Source organism: Zea mays, chromosome 9 (assembly GCF_902167145.1).
Source record: "Zea mays cultivar B73 chromosome 9, Zm-B73-REFERENCE-NAM-5.0, whole genome shotgun sequence".
NCBI classification, from domain to species: Eukaryota; Viridiplantae; Streptophyta; class Magnoliopsida; order Poales; family Poaceae; genus Zea; species Zea mays.
Window position 1 is genome coordinate 91,594,442 of NC_050104.1, and position 19,552 is coordinate 91,613,993.

General features: G+C 48.1%; 1 long non-coding RNA gene and 5 other non-coding genes across 6 annotated transcripts; 1 reads left to right on the forward strand and 5 right to left on the reverse strand.

Moving 5' to 3' along the window:
- Positions 1-11,073: 11,073 nt before the first annotated feature.
- On the reverse strand, positions 11,074-13,373 carry LOC109942399 (uncharacterized). Its single transcript, XR_002265166.2, has 2 exons — positions 11,747-13,373; positions 11,074-11,676 (listed from the first exon to the last, which is right to left on the reverse strand). It is a non-coding gene; the product is annotated as an uncharacterized lncRNA (long non-coding RNA).
- LOC111590264 (small nucleolar RNA R160) lies at positions 11,966-12,044 on the reverse strand. The gene has a single exon (XR_004852888.1). It is a non-coding gene; the product is annotated as a small nucleolar RNA R160 (small nucleolar RNA).
- Positions 12,190-12,272, reverse strand: LOC111590263 (small nucleolar RNA R160). Its single transcript, XR_004852959.1, has one exon. It is a non-coding gene; the product is annotated as a small nucleolar RNA R160 (small nucleolar RNA).
- LOC111590262 (small nucleolar RNA R160) lies at positions 12,388-12,467 on the reverse strand. The gene has a single exon (XR_004852958.1). It is a non-coding gene; the product is annotated as a small nucleolar RNA R160 (small nucleolar RNA).
- LOC111590265 (small nucleolar RNA R160) lies at positions 12,615-12,695 on the reverse strand. Its single transcript, XR_004852890.1, has one exon. It is a non-coding gene; the product is annotated as a small nucleolar RNA R160 (small nucleolar RNA).
- A 2,053-nt stretch (positions 13,374-15,426) lies between the features above and the next one.
- Positions 15,427-15,499, forward strand: TRNAE-CUC (transfer RNA glutamic acid (anticodon CUC)). The gene has a single exon. It is a non-coding gene; the product is annotated as a tRNA-Glu (tRNA).
- The last annotated feature ends 4,053 nt before the right edge of the window (positions 15,500-19,552 follow it).

Consider the following 19,552-nt stretch of genomic DNA (forward strand, 5'->3'; position numbering starts at 1 on the left):
GAGATTGCATTCTAGTGAGAGATTGAGGGTTCCTAGTGCATTTGCATCATTTGGTGATTCTTGAGGCACTAGGTGGTACACCGAGCAAGCGTCGTTGGCTTGTTACTCTTGAAGGTTGCCGCCTCCTAGACGGCTCGGGTGATTGTCTCCGTCGAGCTCTCCAAGAAGATTGTGGAGAAGCCGCGGTGTTGATTGTGAGGGGTTCGCGCCTACCTCGCCGGAGCGGCAAAGGTGACATTAGTGGAATCGAGGTATTGAGTGATTTCTTGTCCACTTGGCTCAAAGATCAAGTCGTGTCTTGATAGAGGAGCAAGTGAGAGCTTGAAGTCCACCTCAACGTGGATTAGGGGTGATCGGCAAATCACCGATACCACGGGATAAATTTCGGTGTCTATTCTTTCTAGCATTACTTATTGCCTTGCAATTGATTAGTGATTTGCTTATTGTTCTTCAAGTATTCAATCTCCGTAGTTGTTTTTCATACATTGTTTACTTATTGACACTAGAGAATTTATTTCTCTTGTTGTATTGATTAAATTTATTTAGTATTGTTGATTTTAGTCAAAACCGTCTATTCACCCCCCCTCTAGCCGGTGTCCTAGATCCTACACCCGTGGCAGGGAGGGCTTGTGAAACCCCAACCCCTGGATGTAGGAAACGGGTGACGCCTAAGAGGGGGGGTGAATTAGGACTTCTAAAACTTTTACTAAACTAGGCCACAATTAAATCCCTAGAGCAAAACCTATGCAAATAATCAAAACTAGAATGTGCAAACTCGGTTTTGTCTAAGTGTTGCTGTCTCTACCGCAAAGGCTAAGTTTCAATCTACACTAAATAAGTATGACAATAAGATTGAAACTTAAATGCTTAATATAAATGCGGAATGTAAAGAGCTAAGTAGAGAAGCAAACTCTCGTGGAAAACGCCGGTATTTTTACCGAGGTATCCGGAACCACGCAAGGTCCCGACTAATCCTCGTTGGTGCCCCTACGCAAAGGGAAGCCCACGCGAGGGCCAAGCACCACGGTCGAGTAACTCCGTAGAGAGCCGCGGGCCTTCTCCACGCGCCAGTGGTGCTCCGCTTCCGGCTCCTCTCGGACGCTCCCCGCCGTCTCCACTATCGAGCTTCCGGCCGAAACGCCGCGGGCCTCGTTCCCTCCGGTACACGGTGGCGGCCGTGACACAAACGCGGTTGTCACGGTCTCGCAAGACTCTCGCCCCACTCGGTACAATTACAATGGCCCACGCAAGAGCCGAGGGGTTGTGTGGTTTGTCTAAACTCACTCAACAAACTAGGATTCACCTAGAGCAAGCGCTAATGCGGTCTAACTAACCTAAGCACTTCGCAAAGCACCTACGCTAATCACCAAGTGATTCTATTAAGCACTTGGGTGTTTGAGCACTTGGAAATGTCTACAATATGCCTTGGTATGTTGCTTGGGCTCCCACACTTGAGAATGGCCGGTTGGGGTGGTATTTATAGCCTCCACACCCCAAACTAACCGTTGGACAGAAAGCAGCAGCTTTCTGTCGTCGGGTGCACCGGACAGTCCGGTGCACCACCGGACACTGCACAGTAGATGTCCGGTGCACGCCACGTCAGCCGACTGTTGGCGCCTGTAGCAGTCGACCGTTGGATCCGACCGTTGCCTTCTGCCTGTTGGCACACCGGACAGTCCGGTGCACACCGGACAGACCGGTGCTACAGCCAGAGAGCGCCTGTCTGTGGCCTCTCTGCGCAGACTGTCCGGTGCACCACCGGACAGTCCGGTGCACACCGGACATCAATGTCCGGTGCACCACCAGGCGCTGGCTGACAGCCCTCATCTTGGATTTCTTCGCTGATTTCTTCGGGCTTCTTTTGTTTTTGAGTATTGGACTCCTATGCATCTTTTTATGTCTTCTTTTGAGGTGTTGCATCCTCATTGCCTTGGTCCAATTCTCTTTGCATCCTGTGAACTATAATTATAAACACTAGCAAACATATTAGTCCACAGATTGTGTTAATCATCAAACACCAAAACTCAATTAGCCAAATGGCCCGGGGTCCATTTTCCTTACAATCTCCCCCTTTTTGGTGCTTGATGACAACACAACCAAAGCAAGCAAATAATACAAGTTTTTGAATTAGAATATGCAATCTACTTGCTAAGATGCATGATTGTCCCCACAATGTGATATTATGGACTTAAGCCTCCCCCTAACTCCATAATTCACTTACTTCCTATTTTTGGACCAAAAAACCAAAACCACTTGAAAAGCCATTTGTAGATATAAAATTTTAAATTGGTGGTGTTTGGTGTTTGATATAGTTTTCATTGCTTTGGTCCCTAAACTTCTCCCCCTTTGGCATCAACCACCGAAAAGGAAGACATTAAAAGCATGTAGGAAGTAAATAACAGCTTGCCCTCAACAAGAATTGTATCAAATGATATCACTAGAAGGATATTAAAATAAACCATATGAATGATACCAGTTGAAAGGAACTCCCCCTAAATGAGTATTCTCCTTTAGAAAGAGTTTTTCTCCCCCTTTAGAGATGAAGAAAAGCTCCCCCTGACAGAGATCTTAGGAAAAAGCATGTGAAAATTAGAGGTGCAAGACATGATTTGAAAAGACTAACTTCCCTTATGCATAGGTAACAGAATATGAGTTAACTACTTATGCATTTTTAGCAACATGGAAGCATATGATATGAATTATAGTCTAATCAAATTTTGGAGAAGACATGTAAATGATACTGAAAGTAGTCTCAAAAGATACCAATTGAAAGTCAATGGTGAGCTTGAGAGACATGAGAGTTCTTGGAGATTTTGCAGTGGAAGATTGTTGTCTTTCTCCGGGAATCTTATTTTCCTTACAATGAGACTATCACATGAAATAGACTTGAAAAGGTGTTAGTCTCAAAGTGTTAGATTATAGAGTAATCTCCCCCTAAAGGTGTGCATACAAGTTTTGAATACTTGTAGGAGACATGCACTTTGATTTGATATCAAGAGGGGCAAATTATCTACAATCCTAACTTTGGCACATATAAGTTAAATGATACAACTTGTAAAAATCAAAATTTTCAATTGATGCATCATTTACTATGGAGTGATATAAAAGCTATGTGCCGTGCTTAAATAAACATTTTAAGCCATGTAGATTTGCTTAAGTATATGAATTAAAAACAAGCAATCCTACCATATGATTTACCTAGTATGCATGATTTTAAACAAAAGTACATAACAAATGTAATACTAGGCAAGAAAGGTAAACTAGATAAAAGGTAAATAGATACGCATATCTAAAAACGAAGAATACAATAAAACTAGTTACCTTAGTCATGGGTGGGAAATTTGGGTCCGAAATTTTCACTAACCCACTTGGCAATAAACTTGATCCAATATGATGTATCCCATGATATACATCCCAATTTTGCCAAGTCTCCAAATTTCCCGAGGACCTTCGGTCCACTCACTTCCCTTTCGGGATCCAAACCTTCTTGATGCTTTTCATGGTTGAAATTATCTCCTTTGGCACCCAGATGCGTTTGGCCCCCTTTCCTTTGTTGGCTTGCTTGTTGGCCTTGATTGCTATCACCTTTTCGTTATTTTTCTTCTTGATCAAATATGGTGTAGCGTCCTTTTTGTTCACCTTTTTGATGTAGGTGTTTGAGATTTTGCTTGATGGCTTTTGCTTGAGCTTTTGTCTTTGTTTATCCCCGGTCATCGCCTTGCATTGGAAAGACTTGTGGCCTTCCTTGTGGCATAGCCTACAAATCACAGTTTCTCCCTCCATAGGCTTGTTCACTCCCGCAGTGGTGTTATCCTGTGGAGGTTGGATTTGTTTGGCTTTGCCTTTCTTGTCATACAAAGCCTTGCCAAGGCGAGCCACTTCTTGCTTTAATTGTTCATTTTCCTTTGCAACCTCATCCGTACATGTCTCTACAACAATATTCTCAACAACGACTTGGTTGCAGGGGTTAGTATCATCAATTAAATCAAAGCAGGAAGTAGAAGCATCTTTCTTAATTATTTCAGGTATTTCAACTAAAGATGTTGCTGGGGTGCTACCAATGTTTTCTAGCTTAGTAGTTAGCTCATTGTTGTGTATGCTAAGAATTTCCATTTTCTCTAGCAAATTTTCAATAGCTTCTTGGGAGCTAGCTAACTTAGCCTTAAGTTTTTCATTCTTTTTAATAAGGCTATCATCGGTAGCAGTGGATGGAGCACTAGATTCTAATAGCTCAATTTTAGTTGATAGCTCACTATTTAAGTTTGCAAAAGTTTCAAATTTTTCAAGCAAACCTTTGTAATCATTTTGAGAGCTAACCAACTTATTTTTCAAAGTTTTAAGTTGAGCTTTTTGCTTAGTGCAAACATCCTGGAAAAATTCTACGGCTTCCGCAAGCTCATCTACAGAGGGCTTTCCCTCACCTTCATCATCACTACTACTTTCATCACTAGAGGATGGAATGCTTTTGTTACCTCTTGCCATAAGGCATTTGTGTGATGACCGTGATGAGCGTGATGAGGATCGGTGGCTGCGCGTCCTTGGAGGTTCATCTTCACTTGAAGAATCATCCCAAGTTCTAACACTTGTTAGCGCCTTGCCTTTGCTCCTCTCCTTTTTGGGTTTCGCCATATTTGGACAGTTGTCCCTGAAGTGGCCCTTCTCCCCACATGCGAAGCATCCTCTCTTCCTTTGCTTTTTCCTGTCAATGTTAAAGAGAAGATCCTCGACCTGCAGGGGCACACCCATTAGATTAATCTTGCGGATCATCCTCATTACCTTTCCGACGCGTCGGATAGTTTCTTCGTCCTTGGAGGATGATGTGCATGGTTGATTATCTTCATCATCATCATCACTTTCTTCTTCTTCCTCCTCTTCTTCGCTTGAGGAACTTGGAGTGGGAGCCTTCTTTTTGCCCTTCCTTTCATCACATGCAAAAGCATATGGTCTTGAGGAAGTTGGCTCCTCTCCCCGACTCATTTTTCGCGACATCTCAAAGGCCGCGATTTTCCCAATCACAATGGTCGGGGTCATGTTGCTCAAGTCCTCCATGTTGTGAAGGATGGTGATGATGCTCCCATATCTTTGTTGTGGTAGCAGGGAGATAATCTTCCTCACAATGTCCGCATCGCCTAGCTTATTAATGCCAATAGAGTTGAGCTCATTGATTATTAGATTCAAACGAGAATACATGTCTCTAACAAGCTCATCATCTTTCATAGCAAAAGAATTATACTCATTTAAGACTAGGCAATGTTTTTGCTCACGGACATTGGATGTGCCGTCATGGAGCTCATGCAATTTTAGCCAAATCTCATTAGCAGTTTTCAAGGTAAATACTTGGTTAAAAATATCCATGCTAAGAGATTCATACAAGCAATTTTTGGCTCTAGCATTTAAATGGATTTCTTTTTCCTCACTCGTGGTGGGTTTCTCGAGATTCTTGAGGGGTTTCATCCCGTCACGAGTGACTCTCCAAACACCTAGATCAACGGCCTCTAGGTAACAAGCCATTCTAGCACTATAATATGGGAAGTTAGTGCCGTCGAAGTGTGGTGGCCTATGGGTATCCATCGCTTCCTCTAAAAAGCGTCGGCTCTTTTAGCGGTGAAGCTAAAGCGTTTCAAATGAGCCAAACCGGGCTCTGATACCACTTGTAGGAAACGGGTGACGCCTAAGAGGGGGGGTGAATTAGGACTTCTAAAACTTTTACTAAACTAGGCCACAATTAAATCCCTAGAGCAAAACCTATGCAAATAATCAAAACTAGAATGTGCAAACTCGGTTTTGTCTAAGTGTTGCTGTCTCTACCGCAAAGGCTAAGTTTCAATCTACACTAAATAAGTATGACAATAAGATTGAAACTTAAATGCTTAATATAAATGCGGAATGTAAAGAGCTAAGTAGAGAAGCAAACTCTCGTGGAAGACGCCGGTATTTTTACCGAGGTATCCGGAACCACGCAAGGTCCCGACTAATCCTCGTTGGTGCCCCTACGCAAAGGGAAGCCCACGCGAGGGCCAAGCACCACGGTCGAGTAACTCCGTAGAGAGCTGCGGGCCTTCTCCACGCGCCAGTGGTGCTCCGCTTCCGGCTCCTCTCGGACGCTCCCCGCCGTCTCCACTATCGAGCTTCCGCCCGAAACGCCGCGGGCCTCGTTCCCTCCGGTACACGGTGGCGGCCGTGACACAAACGCGGTTGTCACGGTCACGCAAGACTCTCGCCCCACTCGGTACAATTACAATGGCCCACGCAAGAGCCGAGGGGTTGTGTGGTTTGTCTAAACTCACTCAACAAACTAGGATTCACCTAGAGCAAGCGCTAATGCGGTCTAACTAACCTAAGCACTTCGCAAAGCACCTACGCTAATCACCGAGTGATTCTATTAAGCACTTGGGTGTTTGAGCACTTGGAAATGTCTACAATATGCCTTGGTATGTTGCTTGGGCTCCCACACTTGAGAATGGCCGGTTGGGGTGGTATTTATAGCCTCCACACCCCAAACTAACCGTTGGACAGAAAGCAGCAGCTTTCTGTCGTCGGGTGCACCGGACAGTCCGGTGCACCACCGGACACTGCACAGTAGATGTCCGGTGCACGCCACGTCAGCCGACCGTTGGCGCCTGTAGCAGTCGACCGTTGGATCCGACCGTTGCCTTCTGCCCGTTGGCACACCGGACAGTCCGGTGCACACCGGACAGACCGGTGCTACAGCCAGAGAGCGCCTGTCTGTGGCCTCTCTGCCACCGGACAGTCCAGTGCACACCGGACATCAATGTCCGGTGCACCACCAGGCGCTGGCTGACAGCCCTCATCTTGGATTTCTTCGCTGATTTCTTCGGGCTTCTTTTGTTCTTGAGTATTGGACTCCTATGCATCTTTTTATGTCTTCTTTTGAGGTGTTGCATCCTCATTGCCTTGGTCCAATTCTCTTTGCATCCTGTGAACTATAATTATAAACACTAGCAAACATATTAGTCCACAGATTGTGTTAATCATCAAACACCAAAACTCAATTAGCCAAATGGCCCGGGGTCCATTTTCCTTACACTGGAGACGAACGGAAATCCCGACAGTGTGAATCAAAGGCAACTCAGCGCAAAATAAGAGAAGGAGCGGACACTCACCAAGGACACGTACCCACACTCGGGACGCATCACGGGCTGGGTAAGGGCATCGGCGTCCAGCCTCCCTACCGTGCCCGCTATCCGCCTGCGGAGGTCGTCGGTGGAGAGGGGAGCCGAGGACATCTGCGAGCCCTCCAAATCAACTCCCGGCTTCATCTCCGAGAGCGGCAACCGCCACTCTGCCAAAGGGAGCACCCTCCGGCGATGGATGGCGGCAGCCACCCCCGCAGCGGTGAGCCCCCCATCTCGTAACCTCTGCAAGGCCTCCAGGAGAGGCTGGAGATTTTCTTGTTTCTCGCGCGTGGCCCCCCAACGCCAGTTGCTGCCGGCGGCGGTCACCACTCGTTGAGAAAACGACGGGAGCCTTCCGTCGTCGTTCCGGAGGTAAAACCACCGGGGCTGCCACCCCTTGTTCGAAGACACAAGGATGGCGGGGATGTACTGCTGCGCGCGCCCCTGCCTCAACTGGAGAGTGCAGCCACCGGCCCGCACCGCCATGCAGACCTTCCTTTCCCCCGTCGTCAGGGCAAAAAGCTCCGCGGAGGAGAGATGGATCCACAGATCCCAGTGGGGGTCAATCCCCAAAAAACCCTCGCAAACCGCCGCGAAGATGGCCGCTTGCGCAATGGAGTTGGGGTTGAGGTTGTGCAGCTCCACCCCGTAGTAGTGCAGGAGCGCCCGCATGAAGCGGCTCGCTGGCACTCCAAACCCCCGCTCGTGGAAGGAGACGAAACTGACCACATACCCCGGCGGCGGAGCCGGGTCGGCCTCGCTCGCGGGGGCCATCCACTCCGGCTGCGGGTCACCGGAGAGAGGATGGAGCAAACCATCAGCGACGAGGGCCTCCAGATCGCCCACCGTGACGGTGGAGAAAGGCCACGGATCGCGCGGTGGAACGACGGTCGCCTTGTCGGCCATCGCCGAACGAAGGGGGTGGAGGCGGAGCAAAAAAGGTGTGTGGTTCCCTTTTCTCTAGCTATTCTCTCAGGTTGCGGAAACCAAAGTAGAAGGCAAGCAGCAGAGTAAAGAGCCACCGCCGGCCCCTCTTCTGGGTATATAAAGGCCCAGGCAAGACCCGTTCAACACTTCGCCCGAACCCGCCGCGAAATTCAAACTCGAAGGCGAAACGCCCGTTCCTCGAGCGACTCGCGCACGCGCAACAGCCGCCCCGCGAACCTCCTGTCCCGTCGCATTAACTCCGCGGCAGGGCAAGCGACGCCCTTGGCAGGCGAAGCAGGCGTTGCTTCACCTCCGCCATGATGACCGCGTCAAAAAAGGTGCGCCACGCCGTTTAAATTCATATCCTTTTCCTCTTCCCTTTTCTCTCTCTTGCTACAGGGACCGGGAAAGGGGATATTTCGAAAGAGATCCTTCTCCGCGAAGGAAGCGGGCCCCGAGCCCTCCTACTGATCAGGGGTTCGAAGGTTGGCCCCTCAGAAGGGTTCGACAGCCGCCCCAGAGCACTCGGGCTTCAGGCTCATTACTGATCAGAGGTTCGAAGGCTGGCCCCTCGGAAGGGTTCGACAGTCGCCTCAGAGCACTCGGGCTCCACGCCCACTACTGATCAGGGGTTCGAAGGCTGGCCCCTCGAAGGGTTCGACAGCCGCCCTAGAGCACGCAGAGCGAGGGATGACTCTGGGTACGTCCGATACATGGCCGAGGCTCAGGCTATGCTCCCGAGGTACCCTAAGACATTTCCGAGACCAGCAGGAGCGATTTTGTAACGGAATCTCATCAGAGGAAGGCATCGAGCCCTCGGACCCTATCGAACGGGACCGGGTCCAGCAAATCACCTGCAGGTACTTTTGGAGCGCGCCTCTGGGCCACTAGCCGACCCTTATCGAACGGGCACGGGCGTCCACTCGGATCACCCGTTAGCAACTCACCATGTTCGGCGCCCTCCGAGGGCAGCATGGCGCTTTCCCCCCTTCCTCCTTGCGGAAAGGTGACGAAGGGGCGTATGATAAAAGTCGAGTCAGTCCTTGATCGTCCTCTCGCTCCGTGTAGAGGCTCGGGGGCTGCTCTCGCAAACCCGGCTACGGCCAAACCGTTGACAGCGTCAACAAACCAGCCTGAAAACTCGGAACCTTACCATGCACCCGGGCTGCGATCAGATCGCATGAGGGAACAACCAGACCGGCCAAGGCATCACGAAAGGCATTAAGACCTCGGAGGAGTCAAACCACTCCTCTGAGGCCTCAGAGGGCTACACCCGGCGGGTGCGCTCGCGCCCACCCAACAGAACAAAATATAACCGAGAAAGACCGATCCCCTTGCAAAAAAGTGCGACAAAGCCTCCAAGCGAGTACCAACACTCCCTTTGAGGCTCGGGGGCTACTGTCGGGTAAACTCGGCTGGTAATCACAATCAGCACAAGCTGCAGAGACTGATGGACGCAATTCAAGTCAAGGCTTCACCTACTCAAGGGACGCAATCTCGCCTCGCCCGAGCCCAGCCTCGGGCGAGAACAGTAGTCCCAGGCGAATTCACGCCTCGCCCGAGGGCCTTCTCAAGCAACGGGCGCACCCTCGACTCGCCCGAAGCCCAGCTCGGGCAGGCTTCGTAGTGAAGCAACCTTGGCCAAATCGCCACACCAACCGACCGTATCGCAGGCGCATTCAATGCAAGGATCGCCTGGCATCTTATCCTGACACGCGTGCCTCAGTCGGCAAGGTCAAAGTGACCGCAATCACTTCGCCCTCCCACTGACTGACCTGACAGGAAAACAGCGCAGCTCGCCCCTCTCCGACTGTTGCGCCACCCGCCAGGGTGAGGCTGACAGCAGCTGAGTCCAGCCTCAGGCGCAGTAGGAAGCTCCGCCCCGCCCGACCTTGGGCCTCGACCTCAGGAGGAAGTCTCCGCCTCGCCCGACCCCAGGGCTCGGCCTCGGAAGATGGTCTCCGCCTCGCCCGACCACAGGGCCCGGCCTCAACCTCGACCTCGGAAGGAGGTCTCCGCCTCGCCCGACCCCAGGGTCCGGCCTCAACCTCGACCTCGGAAGGTGGTCTCCGCCTCGCCCGACCCCAGGGCCCGGCCTCGACCTCGGATGGTGGTCTCCGCCTCGCCCGACCCTAGGGCTCGGCCTCAACCTCGACCTCGGAAGGAATCGCGTCCTCGCGCGAACCCAGCCTCGGCCTCAGGAGGAGTCTCCGCCTCGCCCAACCATTAGCTCGGACCGACCACGCCGCAGGGGGTACATCATTGCCCTACCCCTAGCTAGCTCAGTCTACGGGAGAACAAGACCGGCGTCCCATCTAGGCTTGCCCCGGTAACAGGTAATGATGGCTCCCCGTGTGCGTCCATGACGACGACGGTTCTCAGCCCCTTACGGAAGCAAGGAGACGTCAGCAAGGTCCCAACAGCCCCGACAGCTGTGCTTCTACAGGGCTCTAGCACTCCTCCGACGGCCACAACACCGCGTGCACAGGGCTCTAGCACCTCTCCGACAGCCACGTTGGCATGTACACAGGGCTCTGGCACCTCTCTGCCAGAGACGTTAGCATATAGCTACACCCCTATTGTACACCTGAACCTTCTCTTTGCATCTATAAAAGGAAGGTTTAGGGCCCTCAAGCGAGAGGGTCGTCGCGCGAGAGGACGGGCTGACGGACAGGCTCTCTCTCTCCCTCGCGAACGCTTGTAACCCCTACTGCAAACGCATCCTCCCTTGGCGCAGGATAACACAAGCCACAGTTCTTCCCCCTTGTGTTCCATCTCGCGCCAACCGATCTGGGCTGGGGCACGCAGCGACAATTTTACTTGTCGGTCCAGGGACCCCTCGGGGTCGAAACACCGACACGACTGCTCGCTGATCAACCCCGCTACTTCGTTGTCGTCGACCATGCTAATTCCGGCCCGCGCCATCTATCAATATGTTTGATCAGTACGCATCATCTGATTTGACTTTTTACTTCAGTTCTTCTGATATGGTCATGATTTATATTCAAAATTTAATCTCAAAATTGTCTAATTATTCAACATACCGTTGCTACTCGATGTCGGCACTCGCAGCACTGTGCACCGCCGCCGCATGCAGCGACAAACTCTCGGTCGCGTGCTCGCCTTCCCTTGTTGCCGTCCTCCCTTCGTCGTGGAGAGCACGCCGCCACCCTCGATTTCCTTCTCTTCCTCTCTGGTTTCCCTTTCCCTGCTCGCGGATTTCCTTTCCTTTCTTCTCTCCGCCATTAACGGCAAGAACTTGGAAGCTTCAAATTTTGCCGTGATTTTATGATGATTCAGCAGGATTTCTTCCCCTCTCCTCTCCCTATAAGTAGGGTGGCAGCTCGCCCTTTTCTCCCCTCAGCCGGACGCACTGGCTCCGCCCGAACGTGCACACAGCCACCTCGCCATTGTTTCTGTCCGCGATCGTTCTTCGCGCGCCACGACGTCTCGCAGCCGTCACCGAAGGCCTCGCTGAGCAGCACCTGTCTCCTTCTCCGTGTTGAGCTTCCTATTCGAGCGTGCCTCTACTCGCTCATTGCCGTTGACGCCGAGCACTCGTTGAGGCTGTGACCGCCCTGCCAGCAATCCCATGCCGCGACTCTCTTACAGTCTGCAGAAGTCTGTATCATGTTCTGTTTCTAGCATTCAAAGTTAGAAGGTGGAGGATTTTGCAAACTAACCCCTCTCAGGCTGAGGACACAACCTTTAAGAATCAAGATCATATTTTGACAGCGAGACCATCACAATTAGGTGTCACCACAATTTTGCTTTAGACGAAGAGATGCATTAGGCAATCATGCCAATATGTTAATTCATAAAGAACTCGTGCAAAAATTATTTGAATAGTATTCCAGGCTGGAAAGTATAAACTGCTATGCTTTAATAGAATAATATTTCAAAGGAAACAAAGAACTTTGAAGACCATGAATACTGTATCAACAAGAGATACTTCAGATAATACAGCCTCCTCATTTTGCTTCTTTTGACATCTTAAATTCCAATAAAATTTGTTCAAGCATAACTAAGAAATGCTGTAAAGCTATAGCAATACACACAGAAAAATGAAGATGGAGAAATATGATTTGAATAAAGACAATGCAGCATGGGGTGAAGTGGTGGACAAAGCAATCAGAGAACTTTGAAGACCACAAATGGATATATCAACAAACATAGATACTTCAGATCATATGAACTCCTCATTTTGCTTCGTTGCATCTCAAAAACTTGGCAAGACATATAACTTAGAAATTTGAAGCTATGATTCAAGGAGAGAAAAAATGAACGTAACAAAGTATCATTTGGATAAGGAGTGGGTAAAGGAAACAATCAGAGAACTTTGAAGACCATGAATGTATGTATCAACATCAGATACTTCAGAATGTATGACCTCCTCATGTTGTTTCTCAACGACTTAAACACTACAGTTAAGACTCAAGCATCACTAAGGTCATATTCAGATGGCTACAGTTCAGACCCAAGCATCACTAAGGCCAAATTCAGATGGCATAATTCAAAAGCTTTCACATGAAAGAAAAGCTTTGGACATGAAGCGATCAGAGAACTTTGAAGACCATATATGTGTATTATCCACATGAAAACTTTCAGATGTTTCAGTCTCCTCATGTCGCTTCTAACCATGTGACAGAGCTTAATTACTCAATAAAATGAAATTGATGAAGAACACATGCGAATCAACGAAAATATGTGAATAATACAACAAAGACAACAGGTCAACAGCATCAAGATGATGCAATGTGGACAGAAGATATGACCCTGAGGAAATTTACTGGCTTCCCCAGAAGTATAGAGCCCCTGCCCGGTCCATGAATCTGGCACCGGTAACCTTCTCGCATTTTTCCCTGCATCCAACCTCAAGAGAGCAGGGGGCTAATGGTGCGAGCTAACCAAAACAAAAGCCATCGATTCAACAAAGGCGTACACTTGTGTGTAGGAAAAATCAAGCGAATGACTGCCGTTCTAAAGACAAAATCATTCAATCAACACCGATTCAACTATTCAAGACAAACGCGTAGCAAAATAGCTGAAAAATGAATATACATCGGGCTATAAAACTGTGTGGCTAGGGGCTTGGTACTGGTATGGTATTTGGTAGGAAAAATCTAACGCGCGCGGCAAGGCTACGGGAGCCGCCGGCCGCCGATTGAGGAAGGGGAAGGACCGGTGGGGACCAGGCGGCCGAGGCACCGAGGACGGCGGAAGCACGCGGCGGGGGCGGCCGCTGGCAGCGCTTGCGGAGTTTAAGACGACGGGGTCCCGTCGAGCGTTAACGCCTGGCGGGTGGCGGCTAGGGTTTGCCCCGCCGCGGCAATGATAACACAAGAGCGGAGGAGAAAGGACCTGTGGTTGGGCTGGGCCTTTGCTGTCATGTCATTCTGGACCATACATAGGAGCCCATTTGTATCTCTGCCCGGCCCATTTACACTTGAGCGTTTCCAAGGGTGTGCAATAATTTTTTTTTCCTGGCAAAAAGTCCATTCCACAATCCTCATCTACATGCGCTGTCTGAGTTTCAACCCCTGCCACAGGAAAAAAAATTCTTTATATGGCGGATGTAAAAAATCACTTTTACAGCCCCTCACATATATTAGCTGCTGATCCATATAATTAAAAGAAAAAATAAATTACTAAAAAGTTTTTTTTAAAATTTTGATATATGTTTGTAGGCCTCCAAATGGTGGATGTGAGGGACTTTAAAAGATAACGTTTAGTACAGATTTTTTTCCCAACCACAAAACCAGGTATTCAGCACTCACGAAATATCAAAACCGTCCGTTTTACATCATTGGCCTTTTTGTGGTTTTCGGTGACGTGGCACAATAAGGTCGAGTCCACGTCACCATCTTTTGCCACAGGACGAGGAGCTCCGTCGCCACCACTCGAGCTCCGCCTCCTCCCGGACCTCCGCCAGCACCATCGATCCGCCGCCGCCGCACGCTCCCGCTTTGCTCCGACGCCCCTGCTCCTCCACGCTGCTCAATCCGCCGGATCCAGCGCAGGTATTCAGATCGTTCAGTTGGTCATATGAACTAGCGCAGAATGTTCGGCCATGCCTTGGCAGTCCCAGTTGTTCTTCAGAGCCCGATCTGATGACCATGCCATTGAAATAAAGTCATTTTCAACATTAATCTTCAGACTACTAGATTCAACTCTCGTACATTTAGGCCAAAAAAATGCATTGGAGTAAGGCGTAATCTTCAGACTACTAGATTCCTCTGGAGCGTGGTGGAGCACGCCCGCGGGGCTCGTCGTCCGCGGAACGCGGGGACATCGTCGTCCTTCGAGGTGCCAGCGTGCCGCCGACTCGTACCTCCTCGCCGCCGCTTCCTTCGAGGATCGAGGTGCAGGTGCGGCGTGCCGCCGACTCGACGGACTCGTACCTCCCCGTCGCGGGCTTCCTTTACTGCTCCGAGCTCCATCACGACGCATGGTCGAAGTGGACGTGAATCCATGAGCTGACTGCTGGGGTCAAGCACATGAGCGTGGAGCACTGGTTCAGCTTCTGAATAAATCTTCTTGAGATTAATTATTCGGAGTGTGTTTGGGGTTTGGTCAGGGAAAATGCAACACACACACACACACACTAGTGCTTATTGGACGATTCAGTTGTTGAAGTTTACTCGTAGTTCTGTCAGATAGACAACATGAATGAGAGCTCGATCGGGCCTGTGGGTTCGTCAGTTCATTCATTACGACTTATGCTCCATTGTTGAGTCTAGATTGCTTGTCCAATTTTCCAGTTTTTCGCCAAACTGTTTTTTTTTTTCTCAATTACTGTACTGCAGACCAAAACTGTCTGTCTGTCTCTGCTTATTTGCTTATTATTGTTCCAGCAACAGCTGTCATGCTGAGAGTCTAAAGCATGCATCGATCACGCTGGCATTACGTTACCTAACCCAACTGAAGTAAATTGCTGAAATGAATAGGGTGGATGACATTGGCATTATTCTTGATTGAGCAACTACCGTGAAGGACGACAATAGAGGGTGCCATACTTGATCTAGTCTGAAACTCTGGATACAAGTTCTTCCCTTCGCTTTGCCATGAACACCACTTTTCTCTTTAGTCATTCTAGATCACACTCTAAATAAATAAACTTGTTTCTGGTTTCTGGTTACAAGTTCTTCCCTTCGCTTTGCCATGAACACCACTTTTCTCTTTAGTCATTCTAGATCACACTCTAAATAAATAAACTCTGGATACAAGTTCTTCCCTTCGCTTTGCCATGAACACCAACACACGATGAATTGCTAACAGTAGCACACACCAACTGCATCCGTACAGTAAGACTTGTTTCTGGTTTTACTAAATAAATAAACTTGTATTTAAAAACTTAGCAAAATCCGTTGTAGTCTAGGTGGTTAGGATACTTGGCTCTCACCTGAGAGACCCGGGTTTAAGTCCCGGCAATGGAATTTTTGTGAACAAAAAACTTTTTATCTCGTTGCACTTTCTTTAAACGAAATTTCCAATTTTTACACAGCTGCAACATATTTAAAGCGGTGGGCCTGTACATTACCTTTTTTAAGGTTGGCAACTTGTACAAGTGCTGGTTTCAATTTCTAGTGTCAATATTTTTCAAAAAAAACCCTACATTTCTTTAGAACCCGTACTCCTATAATCTCTTCTCTATTACTATAATAAAAAGTTAAAGGTTGTTGAGACTATGATTGAATCAGGAATTGACAAGAAACTTCTTGTGCTTCTAAGCAATGGTTCTGAGATCTCATAGCACCACGTGATTACCACACTAAAAACATTCAGTGAACTTGGTGCTCCACTTCAAGGGTGCATGGGGCCTGCAGTGTTGCTTCATTTGCCTTGGTATGGTCGGATCAGTTTCAAAAGATGTGTTTTGTTTGACATAAATGTATTGCAACCACCAAAGCCCCAACAATTATTTGAGGTGATTTTTCATAATATCCTTCAGAGAGACAACAAAAATATGATTGAAACCATCCAATGTTTATAATCTCTTGCTGAAAGGATAAATGATACAAGGGTGTAAGACCTCTTTTTCAAAAGCATTATATTTGCGCTTTATGTAAAAAATAAGGTGAAATTATGTATAAGTGAGTGTTTGCACCTTGGTTGTTTCCACATTCACACCCACCTAATCAATAGAAAACATATATTTTGTTCTTTATTAAAACAAAATTTATCCAATGTTATATATAAAAATTGTAGCAACGCACAGACATATGACTAGTTGCTATCAACAACTCAATTTAGGCTTCCGGAGAAATTTTTGGAGGTCCCTTTCAAGGTCTATTAGAGGTATTAAACGCAGATTAATTATAAAACTAATTACATGGTTGGATGGGTGAAAGGGAAATAGGGTCAAACCTTTCCCGAAATGATTTTGGTGGTTGAATTGCCCAACACAAATAATTGGACTAAATAGTTTGCTTTAGATTATAAGTTCTACAGGTTCAACACAAACCAATAAAAAGTCCAAGATAGGGTTCAAAAAGAAAGGAGCAAAAGAAACTGAAGGCTGCCCTGGTCTGGCGCACCGGACTGTCTGGTGCACCACCGGACAGTGTCCGGTGCACCAGGGTGGATCAACTCGAACTCGCCACCTTCGGGTTTCTGGAAAAGTCACTCTGCTATAATTCACCGGACTGTCCTGTATGCCAGCGGAGCAACGGCTACAGCGCAAAGGTCGACTCCAACAGAAACCTGAAAAGCGCTACAGTGCACGGACAGTTCGCGCAGAGTCAGAGAAGGCCCCAGAAGGCGCACCAGACAGTGAACAGTGGCTGTCCGGTGGACCACCGGACTGTCCGGTGGCCCAGGCTGTCAGAGCTCCAACGGTCGAACCCTAACGGTTAGGTGACGTGGCTGGCGACAACAGCCCAACCCCAACGGTTGGTTTGGTGGTTGGGGCTATAAATACCCCCAACCACCACCACTTCAAGGAATCCAAGTTTTCAGCCATTGCATTTAATACAAGAGCTCTAGACTTCACTCCAAGACACAAATCAAGAGATCAAATCCTTTCCATGTCCAAATTCACTCCAAACATTTAGTGACTAGTGAGAGAGAGATTTTCGTGTTCATTTGAGTTCTTGTCGCTTGGATCTTTTCTTCTTCCCCATTCTTGTTCTCAACACCTTTGTAATCAAAGCAAGAGACACCAAGTTGTGGTGGTCCTTGTGGGGTCTAAGTGACCCAATTGATTGAGGAGAAAAGCTCACTCGGTCTAGGTGACCGTTTGAGAGAGGGAAAGGGTTGAAAGTGACCCGGTCTTTGTGACCACCTCAACGGGGAGTAGGTTTGCAAGAACCGAACCTCGGTAAAACAAATCACCATGTCATCCGCGTTCATTTGCTTGTGATTTGTCTTCGCCCTCTCTAACGAACTCGGTTTTTTTCTAACGCTAACCCGGCTTGTAGTTGTGCTTAAAGTTTGTAAATTTCAGATTTGCTTATTCACCCCCCTCTAGGCGACTTTCAATTGGTATCAGAGCTTGGTACTTCATTAGAGTCTAACCACTCGAAGTGATGTCGGGAGCATCCGCCAAGAGGGAGATTGGGACCGACGGTGACAAGTCCGCAAGCTCGGGGAGAACCCACTCAAGGGAGTTCGGCCACAAGCACAAGGAGGAATCCTCTTCCTCCATCAAGACACAACGGAAAGGTGACAAGAAGAAGAAGATGAAGAAAGTGGTCTACTACGAGACTGACTCTTCGTCACCTTCCACCTCCGGCTCTGAATCGGCATCCGCCACTTCTAAGCGCCATGAGCGCAAGAAGTATAGTAAGATGCCCCTCCGCTATCCTCGCATTTCGAAACGCACTCCATTACTTTCCGTCCCATTAGGCAAACCATCGGTTTTTTACGGTGAAGATTATTCTATGTGGAGTGATAAAATGAGGCATCACCTAACCTCACTGCACAAAAGCATATGGGATATTGTTGAGTATGGAGCGCAGGTACCGAAGGAAGGGGACAAGGATTACGATTCGGAGGAGGTCGACCAAATCTAGCACTTCAACTCCCAAGCCACTACTATACTCCTCGCCTCTCTAAGTCGAGAGGAGTATAATAAGGTGCAAGGGTTAAAGAGTGCCAAAGAGATTTGGGACGTGCTCAAGACCGCGCACGAAGGAGATGAGGTGACCAAGATCACCAAGCGGGAAATGATCGAGGGGGAGCTCGGTCGATTCATGATCAACCAAGGGGAGGAGCCACACAGCCATGTACAACCGGCTCAAGACCTTGGTGAATCAAGTGCGCAAACTCGGGAGCACAAAATGGGATGACCATAAAATGGTCAAGGTTATTCTAAGATCACTCGTTTTTCTTAATCCTACACAAGTTCAATTAATTCATGGTGATCCTAGATACAAGCTAATGTCTCCCGAGGAGGTTATAGGAAAGTTTGTGAGCTTTTAATTGATGATCAAAGGCTCCAAACAAATCATCGAGCGAGGCGCCACCTCCACACCCGAGGTGCAACCCGTCGTTATTCAAAGCGACGGAGGAGAAGAAAGAAGAGTCTACGTCAAGTCAGCTCCCCATCGACGCCTCCAAGCTCGACAACGAGGAAATGGCGCTCATCATCAAGAGCTTCCGCCAAATCCTCAAGCAAAGGAGGGGGAAGGATTACAAGCCCCGCTCCAAGAAAGTTTGCTACAAGTGTGGTAAGCCCGGTCATTTTATTGATAAGTGTCCATTATCAAGTGATAGTGATAGAGGCGACAACAAGAAGGGAAAGAGGAAGGAGAAGAAGAGATGCTACAAGAAAAAGGGCGGCGATGCCCATGTATACCGGGAGTGGGACTCTGATGAGAGCTCCACCGACTCCTCCTCCGACGAGGACACCGCCAACATCGCCGTCAACAAGGGTCTCCTCTTCCCCAACGTCGGCCACAAGTGTCTCATGGAAAAGGACGGCAAAAAGAAGAAGGTAAAATCTAGAGCTTCCACTAAATATGCAACATCTAGTGATGAGGCTAGCTCTAGTGATGATGAGGATGACTTGCTCACTCTTTTTGCCAACCTAAACATGCAACAAAGAGAAAAATTGAATGAATTAATTAGTGCTATTCATGAGAAGGATGAGCTCTTGGATAGTCAAGAAGACTTCATTATTAAGGAAAACAAGAAGCATGTTAAGGTCAAAATGCCTATGCTCAGGAGATAGAAAAATGTGAAAAATTGACTAGTGAGCTTAGCATTTGCCATGATACTATCTCCAACCTTAGAAATGAGAATGCAAAATTAATTGCTAAGGTTGAGAAGTTAAATGTTTGTGATGATTCTCTTGTCAACCTCAAAAATGATAATGCTAGTTTGATTTCTAAAATTGACAAGTTGAATGAATCACTTTCTAGCCTTAAGATTGAGAATGATAATTTAATTGCTAAGGCTAAGGATTTAAGTGTTTGCAATGATTCTATTTCCAATCTTAGAAATGAGAATGCCATGGTACATGCTAAGATTGATGAATTAAATGCTTG